Raw genomic sequence first — 17,546 nt, 5'->3', positions numbered from 1 at the left:
AGATCGAAACCCTCTCTTTCTCGAGATCCCCTCTCTTCCGTAACGGGGCCAAAGCTCAAAGTCCTAAGTGGTGAATCGCTCAACGGTTCTAACCTAACTAGGCATCCAAGTCGGCACTATAGAAAGAGATAGCTATGATAAATTCAAATGATAAGACACATTCTCGTTTTTTTTTTGGCTTGCAATAAAGCTAGGGTCCTAATCGAGCTTTCATAGAAAGCCTATCTATCCACCTCTCCAAAGACAATATCTTGAGTACCTATGATGGTGACCACATCCGCTGGCATGTGATGTTTGGACATAGAATCGAGTCCTTGTGAATGGGCAGAGCCAGGTGCTCTTATTTTACGACGGTAGGGACGATTGCTTCCATTACTGACCAGAAAGACACCAAATTCTCCTTTAGGTGCTTCAACTGCGGTATAGGTAGAAGAAGCTGGTACGGAAAAACCTTCTGTATAAAGTTCGAAATGGTGAATTGAGGTAGAGTAGACCGATGATCCTGTAGTCATTTGGCCGGCTATTGAAAGAAAAAAGCTTGCATTTGCTCCCCCTATTGTATAACCGGTCCCATCTCTCTCCAAACCTAACGTGGTAGTTTCCCATCATAGGGCTTTCTATCTATAGATTAAGCCATTACCAAGGAGCGGAGTCGTTCAGAACTCAGTTGACTGCTTCTATAGATAAGGCGGAGCGTCCTTGGCTCAGCATTATAGCACATAGGGCTTCTACTACAGCGCTTCGCTAACTCGAAGCGCCTCGCTATGAGAATCTAGCTTCGCTAACGCTCGGCTAAGTCTTGAACCTTCGCGCTGACCGTTCGTTTTCTCAGTAGCAAAAGCGCTTCTCTTTGCCCGAAAGAAAGAGATTTTTTTTATTGCTCCACATCTGCACTCGTCAAGCCAACCTTGCTTTTTGGGAGGTGAAACAGCGGTTGAAGCGGTCATTTCGAAATGACAGCATCGAAGAGAAATATACATGGTCACGGTTATCCTGGACTGTGTTCCGGGAAAAAGTGGCCTACTTGAAAGAAAGGGCGGGCACTCTCGTGTTTCAACTCCACTATACTATTAATAGTTATGGTGTGTACTTACAGCCTCTACGATAAGCAAGTGAATGGGGCCGGTGCGTGGCGAACGGAACAGTTCATCAAGCCATTTCTCGCCGTGACCCCCAAAATAGGAAGAGAGGTACTTTACAAATAGGGGCTAATTGCTTCGCACCTGACTGCCCTCTCGATACCTTCTCAGAGCTTTGTAACTAGTGGCCGGGTCGCTGTTTTCCCAGTGCGCGGAGCCCCAGGTGTTAGTGGTTTCTCATTGGGTCAATAATACTAATCCCTCTTTTTGTGCTCCTAGGGCGGGAAGAAGAAAAGAAAACGCGAAGCGTTCTCTTGCTTTCCCAACCTCTGGCTTCTAAAGGCTGCCCTCTCTTGGCTGGATGTTGGTCCAGCCTACTACGAGGATCCCGTATCCAGCAACCAAACCTAAAAAAAGGGCATCCAAACCCCTTCCTTGTATAGGTTGGAGCTATGAAGCTTACCTTATTATTAGAGAAAGGGGAAGGGGCTTTTTCAGCTGGTGCGCAGGTTTGGAAAACCGTTTTCCCTTAACTTCCCCGTAGGGGGTCCCGTGGTTCCTATGCCGCCGCGTTTCCCGGTCTTTTTCTTTTAGTGCTTCGACCCGAAGCGATAGCTTCTAGCTAGTTCAGTGGATAAGATGACTGCGCTCCAGCTCACTCAAGAATGGGACGGCAGTGGTCCGCCGGCAAGCTCGTTCTAATCTTGGACGCAGTACATTGGAATCCTGAAGCACCACCACGAACGCTACCGCGCGTTCGCCTGCGGTGCGGTAAGGCACCACCCTGTTGTGCCAGCAGCCAACTCCGACGTGTCAGCTTAGTTATCCTCATCAAGCCACTTACTTGATGTCTAGCTTCCCAACTGGTAGACGGTTCCTTTTCCCCCAGATCAATGAAGAAGGAAGAAGTCAGTTGATTCTTCCGAAGAACCGGAAGCGAAGCGCTATGCCGGGGCGGGGGGACGGGAAAAGAAACGGCTCCGAAGAAAGAAATTGGGGTTCCCAATGCTTCTCCACGCCCAACGAGATGCGTCAACCTCGGTATGCTTTACTCCTAACCCCACAAGGTTCCGAGACGGAGCTTAACCTGAGTCTCGGTTAAGAACGACGATGATCTACGTTTCACACGGCGCACGATTCCATGGATAGTTTCATTCGACATCGTGATGGAGGACATAGCTTACGATCATCGGCTTTGATCATGCCACTAGGCATTTGATTAGGACATTGCACAATGATCCGAAGACTTTGTCGCATCTCTTCAATACGGATACAGTAACGATCATAGCGATCTCCTCTGGTACCTACTGGTACGTCAGGATCCAATTGGTCATGAACATCGTAAGGTGCTGCTTTTCGCAAATCCCAGCATACCCCTGGTTGGGATGGGTAGGCCCACCACTTCACTTTCACTTAGGCCCGGGCCAAGTCAGTGGGGGGACCCTGTCGGGCTCCTCCCCCCCCCAAAAAAAAAACTGTACGTGAGAGTTTCCCTTCATACAGCTCGAATCATTCTCAGATGCCCGGAGAGGCAGCCTATCCTTGTTTGTTGGGTTGGTTCACGCGCGCGCAAACGAGTACCAGCCGCAACAGCAGGAAACTATGACCAATAGAGTCAGACACGTCAGCTACATCCGCACGCAAAAGGAATGTGGTTCTGGTCACGGCTTTCTTTCCCTTATTAGTAAAGGGGGCGCGGGACGTTCGCGGAGTCCGTGCCTTCCGTACCACCACATGGTCGTTCTTGGACGGATCCCGCCCCTAAACATAAGGGATAGGGGGAAGGTGGCCGGGCCCTATCAAAAGGTAAAGAGAACCCGGCCACCTATTTCATTCGACGTTCGGAGGCAGGGGGTTTTGAAACCCGATTCGACCTACTTTTGGATAACAAGAAGGCGAGCTGATCTGCTTTGATCCAGGAAAAAGCCCAGTCAGCCACCAACTCGGTGCAGGTCACGTAACCTACAGCTCGGCCTTCGCTTTTTGAGGCTTCCTCTACCCACATCTCTATGTGCCTGCAGCACTTCCATATGGAGAAAATAGGCTTACCATGTTCCATCAATAGCACCTAACCTATGCCGATTTTGGCGGACCGTGCTCCACCCCGGTGAACTCATGCGGTGTAGACGTGCCCAGAGGCCAGAAGCGAAATCCGTTCACGGTCCGTAGGACCAACACCATTCGAAGGTGGGCGGCCCGCCCCGCCTAGAACAGTCATGTTTGACTGGGCTTACACACATTCGCTCACTTACGCTGTCCCCCCTCAGCTCACCCTAGCCCCGGGCCTTTTGCTCTTCTAACGTAAGCTCCAAGGCTTCACACCAAGTCTTCACTGACAAAATATGCATGCTTAAGTAGGGTCAGGCAGAACCGTTGTTGCCTGATGGGAACTTCCCCCATATTGCTATCAATGTCTTCATGTCGCACGACCTCTTAACATTACACCACTGAATCCCCAATCCTTTGCTTGCTGTGCAGTGACAGTACCAATATCCACTAATCGTTGTTTCCAGATACGGTTGCCGGTTGACATCTCTTCTAATTCGTCGATACGAGAAGAAAATTGTTGTGTGGAGGAATCAATATCTCGACATAAGCCAAGAGGCAGATCTTGTGCCACTCCACCTGGTCGTATGAAACTGGCATGCATCCTGGCTCCCGATACTCTTTCATAGAATTCCAACAATTTCTCCCGCTCCTCAAAAGCCCACAGGAACGGAGTTAATGCTCCCACATCCATAGCATGAGTAGTTAAAGCAAGTGAATGATTTGAAATTCGAGTTATTTCACGGAATAACACTCGTATATATTGAGCTCGTAATGGTACCTCGCAATTCAAAAGTTTCTCTACGGCTGAAGAATAAGCGTGTTCTTGGGCCATCGTAGAAACATAGATAGGGTCGACGACGGAACGAACAACGAAACTTTACGACAGCTTTTTCGTACACGTTCACTTGCATCACATACACAAGTGCTCTCTGAACCGTGCAATAAGGTCACCCATAACACGGCTCTCCCACTTGAGTTACCTTAGCCCCGGGCCATGCTATTCAATGATATTGGAAAAATGGCAGTGTAACGTAACAACTAGTATTGAAAGCTGGTCGCCTTTTGAGGGAGGGAAAGCGTTTCATTTCAATAGGAGCCCTACTTCCCTCTTTGCGACCTCATCAATTCAAGCGCAAACCAATTTCTTTCTTAGTCACCGGGCTCCGCGCACCAAAGGCCTACCAAAGGTAGGCCGAGCTCTTTGATATTCTTTCGGGCGACGAAAGGCTACTTCAATCTAGGAAACAGCCGGAAACTCGAAGGGGTCGCCTTTGGAAGCGTTCGCCGGTAACCAAAGCGTCTCGTTTCCGCAACCACTTGGGTACTTTGCTTATAGCTTTTTTAGGTTATGCAATAGAAGGGGCTCTGGATCCCCTGCTTTCAGAAATGAATGGATCAGAAGAGGGCTGGGTTCTATTTCCGGGCCGGGCGGGAGGTGAAGGCCATAAGAGAAGATTGCCCTACCGGTAAGGAAGAGAGGAAAAGGACGCTGTCATCTATCTCGACCAGTTTCCCGAGGCGTTGGAAATCCAGACCGGCTCAGAGAATCACTTAAGCCGAAGGCGCCCTTCGTTTCGCCAACAAATAAGTCATCCTTGACGAGATTTCCCATTCCTTCCCTGCCGAGCCACCTCTCTTCGCCATTCGATATACTACCTCTGCCTTCCTTTTCTATAACATACCCAGGCGCCCTCCTTTCCAATCAAAAAGATTAAATCAATACCAATCAAAGCCCTATCTAAGTAAAGCTTCGTCTGTTATTTTTCGGGGAGTTTACTCGACCCATTCCCCAGTCTCCCGCACTGCTCTGGGAAGTGTGCGACTCCGTATGAGGACCTCCTTCCCTTCTGCCCACTCTCCGTTCACACGGTTCTAAAAGCAGAGAAGGAAGGGTAGGCAGCAGGTACCACGAGCCCTCTGTCCCACACATCTATCCAGAAGCAAGTGTAGTTCACCGGTTCCACCGAATGCTCCTATCTCTCGGCAAAGATCGTGTGAGTGTGCAGTTATGCTTCGGATGCTTCGCCATAGAATAGATCGACCCAGTTCCCGTTCTTTTCCGGTTCCGGTGCACTCGCTTTATATCTCCGACACACAAGGAAGGACGCGGTGGGAAGGAAGCAGCCCTAGCCTCTGTCCGGCCGATCATTCCGCTGGCATCTTGCATTCACGCCTCCGTTTGACTGCCGCTCGGGGATGTAGTTGTAGATACGTTAGTTTTAGTGGATCGTTGGCTCCACCTGTTATCTCCTTCTACGACATGCTGTTGTCGTCGCCATATTCCATATGTCACTTAGTCATCTCTGCCTCGCTGCGGGTCCTCCGAAAGAAACGGAGGACTTCATTCAGTGACTCCGCGATCGCCCTCTGAACGATCAGAATAAGGTAAAGCTTGAAGATAAGTTTTGTACTCTATTAATTTCTCAGTCCCTCTAGTCGGGTGGGCGTCGGCCGGTCTTTCGACCCGATCCCCCTAAAAACCGTACGTGCGGGTCTCCCCGCATGCGGCTCACGCCATTCGAGGTGGCCCACCCAGCCCAGCATTCATTCGCAAATCCTGTAGTGAAATTGAGACTGCTCGACCTCGTAATTCGCGTGTAGGCAGCGCTATCTGTCCTACCCTTGACTCTATCTATTCATTGAAATGACTTTATTACATTTTATATAGAATTATATAATATAGGCTCGCTCCCTCTTTTTCCAAGAATTCATGCGCTTCCCTTTACTTCATAGGGCCTTCTAGGTGAAAAGCCTTCCATTTCCGTCAAATGACCCGGCCTCCCCTGGCTCTTCCACCGTCCGGGCTCCCTTTCCTCCCTATGCTCCCCCGGCGCAGGCCTACCACGCTTCGCGCCTGCGGCGTTTTCGCCAGACGGTCTTGGCCAGTAGTGCCATCCTCCCCGCTGGATGTATGGGCGGGTTGTCCATCGCTGCTGCGTTCTGTTAGGCTATAGATTACAGGAACAAATGTAGTTGAATGAGACAGTAGGCGGGTTACACGTTCCACTGTGCCGAGATGTGAGGTGCAGGTGGTGATGATCACCCCGGGGTATGCGCTAGCGCCCTTGACAGGCACTCCAGGACCCGCCAACGCTCATGAAAACCCGGATCGGTCGGTCCTCCATTCATCCGACCGAAGGTGTGGATAACGAGGCCACCTTCACAACCTTCTCCCTTATGTCCCTATGTTGTAGTAAGGTAGGGTGGTTTGCTTGAGTTGCTCAACCGCCCCTTAGCCCGGTGCTCATGCCGCGCTACGGAACCTCCACCGTGCCGGGGGACCAAGCAGGGCATAGCTAGCGGCATAGGAGCCGACTCGGCGTCAGCGGCTTCGTGCCGCACTGGAGTAATCCAATATGCGGATCCGCACGTTCCACCACTTCTCCGTTCATTTCCAATACTGATCGTGAAACACCATGAGCAGCAGGATGTTGAGGTCCGAAATTCGAAGTGAAATTTTTGATTTGCCCGTTCTTAGTCGTCATGGGAAAGAAAGGCAGAAATAAGAAAGAGATTATTCCCTAAGAGCTTGTACAGTACTACCAGTACCATAAATGCATCTCCTTCGCCTAGCGCGTCTACCTGGCGTGCCCGCCTTGCATCGCTATTGGCGGCAAAAAAAAAAATAGCTCACTGAGCGATGATTGATGCAGCCCCCACCTCTGAAAGCTGAGGGAAGGCAGTGCCCTCGATTGTTCCAGAGAGAAGGAAGGGAAGGATTCAATCCAGCCCCAGCCATAGGGTTCCTTACGGCTACCTTGTTTCGAACGAAAGCTCCCCTGGGCGGAGTAAGTCAAAGATCCAGTGCGCATTCGGGTCAGATTGCCATTTTGATTCACTACTATGTTGTCGAATCAGATTTAGCAGATTATTTCTTATTTATTTATATTTATTAAGGGTCCGCGCCATCATAAAAAAAAGAGTTTTTGGCGATCTCATGTGCGGCTTCGAGAAAGTCCAAGTCCTCTCGGCCCCTCGAACAATACTTGCCACAGAAACCCATACCTCTACAATACTGGTGGCAGTCTTTCTGGAGAAGAAGGTATAAGCTCTACGAATTTTTTTTTCGTAGGCTTGTTCGGAACGCTGGGCTCGGCTGGCCCGCATGGAGCCGGAGAACCATCGGTACCAAACCATGGCCCGGTCGATCCATGTAGAATTTTCGGAGCAAACAAAAAAAGAGGTAGATAGACACCTAAAATAACCAAAAAAAGAATGAGGAAGAAAAAGATATCGTGATGTAAATCCATTATCATCCACTTTCAAATTCGTGTAAAAGTTGGAATCCAACTTTCTAATAGAGTTGTTAGTTCGGGAGAGAATTCCATGATTCAAAAAATGGATGTAAAAGTAAAGGGAGAATGCCGCTGCTGTAAATAAACAAGAAAAGCGGATCCGGGGGTCGGTTCGCCCGACCAGAAATGCATCCCCCACCGGAGATTAGACTAACCACCCCCTGCCCCTGAAGAAAGAAAATGGAGAAGATTTTAGGCTTGATGAAAAGAATCACTACCATATAAAGAAAGATCCTGTAAAATCGAAAAAAAAAATGATCCCAATGACTTCTGTTGTAAATTGTGGAAATGTCCAGTCAGGTGGGAGATTCAAATTGTGCGTGTCCATAAGCTGTTTTAGATTCTCACCAGCTCGCATCAACTGTGTTCTTATATAGAGGGTTTTCGACTGGGCAGGTAGTTTGAACTTGCTTTGCTGACTTTGATTTCGAATCAATTGACACAAGTTCTGTATAAGGTGAAGGAGTGAGACTTTCTTTTTCATGCGAAAATTCCTTCTTTGCTTTCTTTTTAAATTAAAGACACATCGGCAACTGGCGTATCCCGAAGAAACTTTGAAAGCGTCCTGGTGCGCTTCTTAAATTGTTTGGAATTGGAAAAGAGGAGTGGCCTCCCAAAAAAAATGGAAATGGGATTTTCTCATTGTAACTTGGGGCTTTAGGTCTCTGTCCCACTGAAACTTATAGGTTTGGATTTCTTTCTTCACTGACGCAATTAGTGAGTGAAGTGAGCATGGGGCACGAACGCTTAAGAAAAGTCTTCCTTCTTTCTTTTCTTTTCTTAGCGAAGGGACCAATGGAAGGATTTTGCACGAGAGAGTACTCTTTATCTTGGTAGATAGGGTATTCTCTTTTCTTATTCTTAGCGCAGGATCTCCGTTCTTCCCGGAACACTAAGACAATCGCCCTTCCTTGAAAAAGGAGAAGAGTGAGTGAGAGAAAGAGCGGTTCGGTCAGAAGCAGATACCACACACTCAAGCCAATGAAGAAGCGCATAAGCAAGACGAATCTCTTTCTCTTTCCATATTCAATTACGAAAAAAGGGCTAAAGCGCATACATATATAGAGCTAACATAAGTCATATGTCGTTATTTGCGACTCACATTCGTTAACAAGTTATTATGCAAAACCAGCCATAGGAAAGCTGGAATCCGTTGGGGCCCGGGACATTTCCAAACTATCTCCCACCGCCCCAAACCTGCCCCGAAAAAATAGCATACGCTGACTTTGTGGTGAAGTTCCCTTGACCCCAGATGATGCGATCATTAGGCGCAAAGTTATGCGGGGGCTTAATCCCAGCAATCAGTAGACAAAGATGATGAGGCAGGAACGGAACATCTGAAACGCACTCCAATTCCAGCCACATTCTGATGAATAAGCAGCAACACAGAGATTCACGGCACCCTTGTGAACTTGATTTATTGTGAATAAGTGGTCCTTTATTTTCCACCCATGGGTCAAGCCAAAACCTCGCTACCCTACCGTTACCTATAACCCATCTGCATCCTTGAAGAACCAAAGGCCATACTTTTCTATAAGGGGGAAGCATTCGGTTTGGTAATTACCACAGGAGGGTGCCCCTTATCCTTAACATACTTTCCTTTCAAAATCTGCACCCAGAGTTTATCCGGTTGTGTTAATAAACCCCATCCTAGCTTCATGATAAGAGCCTCGTTATTTTCCTTAGCTTTCCTAATACCTAGACCGCCGTTTTTTTTAGGCCCTATCCCAACGCACCAAATGAGGCTTTTTTACACCTGATCCAAAAAGAAAAGCTCTGGTTTGCTTTTCAATCTCTTCACAAACCGTATAAGGAAGAGCTGCGGTCTGCATTGTATACGTTGGGAGGGCAGTGACTATCGATTGGGCCAAGGTAGTACGCCCCGCCATCGACAATTGGCTGGTCTTCCACCTACTTAGTCTCTCATGAACTCGATTAACAATATCATGGTATGTGGCTCTTGTCACTCGATCATGGAGTGACGGGGACCCCAAGAAACTTCCCGACGGTTCCTTGTTTTGGTGAAACCGAAACCTCTACTGATTGCACAAGAGAGACCATCAGAGAGGTTTTTTTAGAAATGGATCTTGGATTTAGCAAGACTAACTTTCTGACCGCACAAAAGGACTCCAAGCAAGCTTTAATGACCGGAACTTGATCCATTCATGCTTTAGCGAAAAGGAGCAAGTCATCCGCAAAAAACAAATGATAAAGCTGGGGACCATTCTTAGATAACTGAATAGGCTTCCATAATCCTTGTCGAACCGCTAGATCATGAGCTAATCTTTCCAAGAAATATATATATATAGTAAGAAATAGAGGGTATCCCTGTCTAACTCCGGGAGACGGCAAAAAGGCATCTGTCACCTCTCCATTCCAAAAAACCTGCATACTACTCGTAGAAATACACATCATAATGAGCTCCAGCATCTGACTAGGCAAAAAAATCTCAAACAAGGTGTCCCGAATGAAACCCCACCGGATCCGAGGCCTTCTCGATATCAACCGTCAATGACCATGAATCCCCGCTTCCCTTTTCGATTTTCATTTTTAGAGTCAAAGATTCATTTACAGTCCGAAACCCTCGACAGACCAAAGTTCGGAAGGCTAACTACATGCGAAAGTAAGACTTTCATTGGAAACTGAGAAAGACGCTTCCGAGCGAAGTCTAACAACCACCTTTTGATTCAAAGCTTTCTGAAGGGAAAGCTTTATACCTTAGGACATACCCCTTCCAGGAACATCCAGTACTTATGATACTGAACAGAGCAGAACGACTTCTCTATGTGCCCGGCGACAGCAAAGCTTGTTGGACTATTGAATGACTTGGTTGACTTGACCCAAGACAGAAAGCATAGCAGGAAGGTAGCTCTCGAACAATGGAAATCAATCATCACTTTGTTTTTTACCTCAAAAGCAGATCAAGATCGCATTTCAGGGACTAAAACAAAACATCGATAGATTGGCTGGATGAAAACTAGAAAGCAACAGTGTAGAAGGTTCCTTGCAACTCTCAATATGTTAAAAAATGACTATACCTTTGCCTAGCAAAACACGACTTTAATGATCCTTTCGTGTCCCTCCTTGGCTTACTTCAAGCTGGGGATTGCATACCTCTCACTCGCTTTGCCTCACTGTGCTTTGAATAGCCCTACTTTCGTACCTCTCCTGGGGGCAATGATAAATCACCTAAGACCGCTAATGCCCCATCTAATTCAAGAACAAGCCCTTCTCGCCTTCCCCATGTGGAATAAGTTCCCGCGCATTCCATGTCCGATTCTTTACTATGGATTCAATTGGGGCCAATCCTGCTGCCTTCCTTGCTTGCATGTGGTTTTGGAATTGGCATCTATCCCGCCTACTCCTGCCCTGAGACTAGTGAAATCAGGTCTGCTCTTGCGCGATGCCTATTCTTTTACTTTTTTGATTCCCTGCTTGTAGATTCACTCTCTCCTGCTCTAGGAAAGTTAGGGGAAGTAGCGAGATTCCGATTCCTTCGTGGGCGAAGGCAGCCGCTCCAGCAGCTTTAGTACTTACCAGCCCTTATCCCGGTTCTTCTCCGGCTCCACCAGCAGCCTTTATCAGCTGCTATGGTTCCCTTCCCGAATGCGAATCTCTATCTCTTTGGGGCTATAGCCTTCTAATAGGACCCATATTAAATCTCTTAAATGACTTCTGAACACTAGCTAGCTCTGGACCTACCTATATTAGCCATGAGCGATCACCGAGCGGAGTTGAAAGAAAAGAGACTTGACATGCCGCTCGCGAGTTCGGAACGAACGGAGCGGAAGGGATCAACAGTTCCAGGGAGAAGTGAAAAAGACGAGCACTTGGGACCACGGAGCCACCGTTTAAGACAAGGCTAAACGAGGCCATACTTGTAGTAAACTCCTCTCTGAAGAGAGTGAGTCTATAGAGCCAACGAGCCGAATCTATTTTGTCTCTTAATAGCCGATCCTTTAGTTCCGTAGACTATTGTACTAGTAGGGCTCGCCCATTTTCCTCCAACAGTCAACTTAACTTTCCTCCACTCGCCTGAATTACGAGGAGTTATTATACCGAATCCCAGATCCCGGCCCCTTAACCCATCGCGAACTTCGTTCACTGCGGGATAGGAATCGAAAGGTATAGCTTTTACACGGGAACGGAACGAGCCGGAGCGAAGGAGGGATTGTACCACAGCTTGCTTCGAGACTGAAAGGAAAAGTGATCCTATTCCTCACTGCTCAGCTGTCTTGGTATCCGTGTTAGGAAGTCAAAAACGCTCCTTGCCGCTGCCAAACATGTATGTTGAAGTCTCGGAAACATGTTTAAGTCATTGACATTTATCGGAGAATCGACAGTTCGTCTCGTCTCGGGGAATTCTAGATCAATCATAGATCTGGGCAGAAGCGCCCTTCCCTAAGCCATAAGATACCTTCTCCTAATCATCGGCGTGACACCTATTCTTTCTTTTTCTCGAAAGATGCAGCTACGGCCTTTTTTTTCGGTTTCGAATGGCATTGTTGAAATTACACAGCGAACTCGACCAACAAAGGATGGCAGTACTTGAACCTCACATTCGCGAAAAACCTGGTAACATCACCCCCCTAGCAAAAAAAAGGGAGAACCCAATCGGTCTGCATCTGCATTTAGCATTGCCTTCACCTTTCAATGGATTGGCTGCAGTAGCGGTTCCCTCTTAAGAAGTTCGATCCATAGTCTTATGCCTCGTATCCTTCAAGTGTTTTCCGGCAGAAAAGGAAAAGGCTTCATCTACACCTTTCAAGGGCCTGATTTGACATCTTTTGTCTTGCGTGTGCCGTCTTGTTAATAGCGAATGAAGTAGAACCAGAATGAAGGGGCGATGATCCGCCCACACACATTGGTAGTAGGAGAGGCAGCCACTTGGGGCCTATCCATTCCATACCCAAACGCAACTCAGAATGCCTATGATTAGTATAGTTAACCGCCGGTGCTACTTCCTTAGTGAAGTATCCCATTCCGACTTCTGTAGGGTTTGTTTACCGATCACAGTTTCAGCATTGCACCTCACTAGGACGGCTTTCTTTCTTCCCTTAGAGTCCTTCTAGCGGGTCTTAGTGCCTTCCTCTCTTCCACAAGAGGGAAGATCTTACCAAACTTCAAATACATACTTTTCTTTAAGAATTGGATATAACAAACTACTTAATTAGCATAGAATTATCTTCAGTCCCTTCTCTTCTGGGCTAGGAGTGGAAATCGATCAAAAACCTCAGACGAAATAGCTTCCAAACCCTTAAGTCCATCAGCTACCAATATCTCGTTCTTGAAAAAACAAACCTCTTTGCCAAAGAAACACCATAGGGAGGAAGGAAAACCCATTGAGAGAGAATCTATCAGTTACTTAGCGTGACACAGCTACCCACGCCGACGGCTGCCCCAAGATCGCTGGAAAACGTCCTTCCTACTTTCTTAGCGCTAGATCCGTCCTGAGCATGCTTGGCATCGCCAACATTACCAATCAGAGTAACATTCCTTTACCAAAGCGGGACGGCTGGAGAATTCTGTTGAGTTAGAGTTCTATATCTTAAAGGGCTTGCTAGAGGACCCCTTTTAAATTAAACCGGGTTCTGTCACTCCTAAATAAGGTTTCAGAATCGTAGACTTGGGAGTGTAAGCTAGAGCAGAGCTACCTATCTTTGGCGAATTTGTCCAACCGGAGATCGTAGTCTCGTCTCAATCCTCTTTCTTATTCGAAGAGGAACTTTTCCTTAATAGAATAATAGCCTAATCCTGCCGCTATCGTCTTTAGTCTCTAAACCCTCGTAAGGCCTCAAATCTGAAGTCATCCTCTTTTATTCTTTCATCCGAGTTTCCTTCCAAATTATAAGAAGAAATAAAAGCAAGACAGTCAGTCTATCGACTTCCTTTAGAGGAGAGGCTTCATTCTTCTCCAGCATACACCTGTCCGATAAAGAAAGAGAATATAAGAAAAATCCTTCCCAGTGCGAGGAGAGGAAAGTTCTTATCCTTCCAGCTCTTTTTCGTTCCAGTTTTCTAAGCCAAGTTGAAGAATCAGTCTTTTTCAGGCGTATCCTGCACCTCGAGCATGAATGAAACTATCTTCCCATAAGTCGCGTATGGAGCGAGCCGTGTTGGCCGTGATTTCGAACATCATCCTAGGACAAATTAGAGCTATTAGATGAGAAGAGACTTCACGCCATGGAACATGTCCAGGTCTACCAGAGAAGGCTTTCCCTTGCATTCCACAATAAGGTAATATAGATAAAGTTCAACATAGGGGAGAAAGTCTTGAAAAAGATTCTTTCCGGACGTGAACCTCACCCTTAATCTGCTTAGGGATTCAATGTGCAACAGGGAAACTCCATTTTGTGCTCGCTCTCTTCTGTCATGCATCATGGCTGGGTGAGTTGGCCCATTGCGAATTAACCTCGGTGCTTCCAATCTGGTCATGCACTTCTTTAAGATTCGGAACCTGGGAGCTTTCCTCTTCACTTCAAAATAGGGGTAAATGTTTCGTAGGGGGGTAAGGAATATGCCGAGGTCTTAATAGAAAGGGGTGTCCCGTCTGCTAGGCTTTTCCGAACTTCCCTTCGCCTTTCTGCCCGTGAAATCCTTTTATTCTGCTTTTTCCCAACCCCATTATTTATTTAGTATTAGTATTGAAGCATCTATTAGTTAAGGGGGTTCCAGAGAATCATCCGAACATTCTGAGATAGGGTTGTCAAATGGGGGAAGAGGAACGAGAGGAGCCCCTAAGCTTTCCGGCTCACTAGTAGGTGACGAGGGGATTTCAAAAAAGGGGGTAATATTCTGCCGATGCATTCGTTCGGATACATTCTTCCTTCTTCACCTTTTCAACCCACCCTTCCTAAAAAAGCGAATTTGCCTCTTCCTGGTAATGAATTGAGCGGCAGCGAGGAGGTCCGGTTCCATAGTGATTTCGTCTGCTTTTGGAACTTCGATTCCTGGGGGTGACTCCGGAGTTTAAAATTCTCAGAACCTCCTTCGAATTACAGAACTGGAGGGGGTCTCACAGGCATCTCTCTTCGAGCGGCAGTGCAAGCTCGGATGGTGTTAGCGCTGGCAGAAGGTCCTGGATTAGTTTGTACCGGTGTAGGTCCCTGAGTGGTGACTTGTCCCCCTTGATGTTGTGGCATTGGATTAGTATAGATCCCCAATAGCTTCAGTGACATTGGCGGCTTTAAGGTATGCCTTAACTTCGTTCCAATTGATACGATTTTCATCATTCATGTCATAGATGACATCACGCAAAGTATGACACTCTTCGATGGTATGGCCTGCGTCTCGGTGAACTGGACAGAACTTTAAATAGTCGAGACCAGGAGGCCAGGGGAGTGATCTCTGGGTAGAGAAATGGCTTTCCAGGTCAGAAGGATGGAGAATAGGTAGGAATGGGTAGGGGTCATTTTGGTAGTGAGCTCCATTGGGTTGGGTCCCCAGGGTCGCTTGGGAGCACCTTGTTGCTGCTGAGGGGGGGGGCGCAGCGTTGAGCGGGTCTGGGCGGAGCTTGCGCTTCGTTCACTCAAAAAGAATGGAATCCGGATCCGTAAGTGACTTCGATAGGCTTTTAGTTAAGACTGATTTTCTTCCTTACCTTATAGAGCTTTGTCTGATAGGGAATTTTCTGGTATGAGCTTAAAAAGCATTCCCCTGGAGCCTGAACCACGTGAAAGCTAGCCCTCCTCAATCCCAGTCGCATTCGATCTAGAATTCTTCTTCCCCTCGGCGGAACTACCTTAATGGAATTCCGGCTTCGCTAAAAGCACCTGGGCTATGCCTCGACCTCTTCGTTGCTTAACTTGAATTGAAAGCTTTCAGTCATCAAGCTTACCTGCCGCCTAAGTGGTGTGTCAAACAACCGAAAGCAGCCGGTTATACAGTCCCTAGCGCGTGCAGCAAGGAGCATGGTGAAGCGCTGCGCAAAGGAAACTAGCCTTTTGTTCCACTTTGTTGATCGAGAAGAAAATATGAAATGATTGAGGTTGAGAAAACCCTGCCGAGAATCGAGAGGCGGGAGGGCACCGAAGCTACCACCAGACTAGCGAAAGGTTTCCCGACGAGGAGAAAGATGAGCGAATGGAATGACATCATGTATGAAATTACCAACCTGTTGATTCCGGAAGTCAACTCCTCGCTACCTATGCCAAGTTCCTCTTTCTAGCAGGATTTTCTCAACAAATGTCATGGTAAGTTGCTTTTGAGTTCTATTTTCATTACTCCGAATCTTCTTAGTTCGATTCTGCCTCTGCTCCCTTACTCACAGAATCCCAACCGAACAATTATCATTGCCCTGCTTCCCATTCTCTTGGCTACGACACTGGTTCTATTCAAACTGCTAACTATGATTCGGATTTTCTGCCAGACTTCAGGTTCCCTCCCCGTTCTAAAAGCAAGAAAGGCAAGTCGAATCCCAGGGGTACTTTACCTTTACAGATAGAGAGATCGTGGAATACTATTTAAATATAAGGATCGGCCTCGTCTTCCTTCACACCCCGAATAGGACTTTGCTAGGAGAAGGAGAGCAGTCGACTTGGTCACAGCTCTGATTCAACTGGGAACAGGACCTCCATCTCAGAAGGGAAATCCCACGGCACATCTTGACTAGGCATTCCCATCTCTCAATCAACAGAAGTAGCCCGTCCGATAAAAGATGCAATAGCAGTCCTTCCTCCAACAGATGCGGATTCATTAGCTGCTTCTAGTCCGATAACAAGAACTGGACCTGGTGAAATCTTTCAAGCTGCCCTTCTTCCTTCCACCAGATTACTTTACAGACTGGAATTCATTCAAAAAGAGTACAGGAACTGGTTTAACAAAAAGGGTCGAGAACTACAGTGATCTGATACCTTCTTGTCTGGAAGGTAGGTTATGTAGGCAACAACTCTTCCTAGGTTGTTTCGATCACAAAAGACCAAATAATCGATGAGTAGTATGCTTTATATTGCCAAAAGACCGATGAGCCTTAGCAGAGCGCATACTTTTTTTTTGAAAAAAAGACTATTCTATTTCCTTCTCGCACCTTCCCTTCAGTCTAATTGGCCTAATTGCCTTTTGAATGGGCGTGCTGAACGAAAACATCGCCACATCATGGAAACTCTTCGTGCCTTACTTCTCCCCCTATCTAAGGTAAGGTTAGGCGGGAAGCTTCATCAGGGCTAATATGGCATCTTTCTTCTGTCAGTGTAATCCGGTTCAAGAAAGCAGGAAATCCAGTAATTTGGGCTTAGGAAGGCATCCCTTGGGTAATCCTGCATCTATTGATTCAATTGGGATCGTTCTTATCGATTCATCTCTTTCCCTTGAGCCAGTTCCGACTTGCTTCGCATAGGCTACACAAGCCAGGTTTGAGCTTCTTTATCGGCTTGAGCTACCTATTGTATTGAGTTGCCTCCCCACTGAACTAATTTGGGAAAATAAGAACTGAAGCCCTATTCACAGCTTTTTCGATCTATCTAAGCTACTACGGTGATTTGTGATTCAATCGATGCTAATTCGGCTATTTGACCTGGAGCCGGGTATAGTTTATGGCCTTTTTTTCCTGGTCTTTCATCTGCCTTGAGGCCAGGTGTGGGATCGATCAGTAGGTCAAAGACCCGTAGTATAGGAGTGAAAGCCAGGGATGCATAGGAGGATGTGATGAACATTGACAAATAGGAGAATGACCTGCTCGCTGGGTGTGAAAGAGGAGGCTTGGAAGCGGAGCATTATTAAAGGTCAACAACTTCTTCCCTCCAATCCAATCGGCGGCTGGGCTCGTCACATCGAAATCAGGTATGGGCCACCTTTCCTTCTAGACGAAGATCACAAAACAAGCATTTTCTTATATATACGTTATCTTTAGAACATGATCTTCGAGAAGTGCTGTGATATGAGGCTTTCTTTGTCTCCAACTAATGATCTGTCCTTCGACAACGGGGAAACCCCTCCTCGGCAAAAAGGGACGAGATCCGCTCCGCTCGTATTTTTATTCTATTTCCCGCTCACGCAATTGGTCTATCGCGATGTAGAGCAACAGATGGTACTAACAAAATTTTTCATATTTGGTTGGTAGGCAGGCTGCCGTCCCATGATCAGCTTTCGTATCTTGAAATGCCACTTCGTAATATCTGCTTTACAG

General features: G+C 47.0%; 1 long non-coding RNA gene across 1 annotated transcript; it reads left to right on the top strand.

Annotated features, from left to right (window-relative positions):
* Nucleotides 1-490: 490 nt before the first annotated feature.
* Nucleotides 491-17,313, top strand: LOC105138828 (uncharacterized). Its single transcript, XR_844866.1, has 4 exons — nt 491-1,442; nt 10,948-10,952; nt 11,758-11,769; nt 17,303-17,313. It is a non-coding gene; the product is annotated as an uncharacterized LOC105138828 (long non-coding RNA).
* The last annotated feature ends 233 nt before the right edge of the window (nt 17,314-17,546 follow it).

The sequence above is a fragment of the Populus euphratica genome, unplaced genomic scaffold (genome assembly GCF_000495115.2).
Source record: "Populus euphratica unplaced genomic scaffold, PopEup_1.0 scaffold83.1, whole genome shotgun sequence".
Lineage (NCBI taxonomy): Eukaryota > Viridiplantae > Streptophyta > Magnoliopsida > Malpighiales > Salicaceae > Populus > Populus euphratica.
This window is presented reverse-complemented; position numbering and strand designations above follow the sequence as displayed.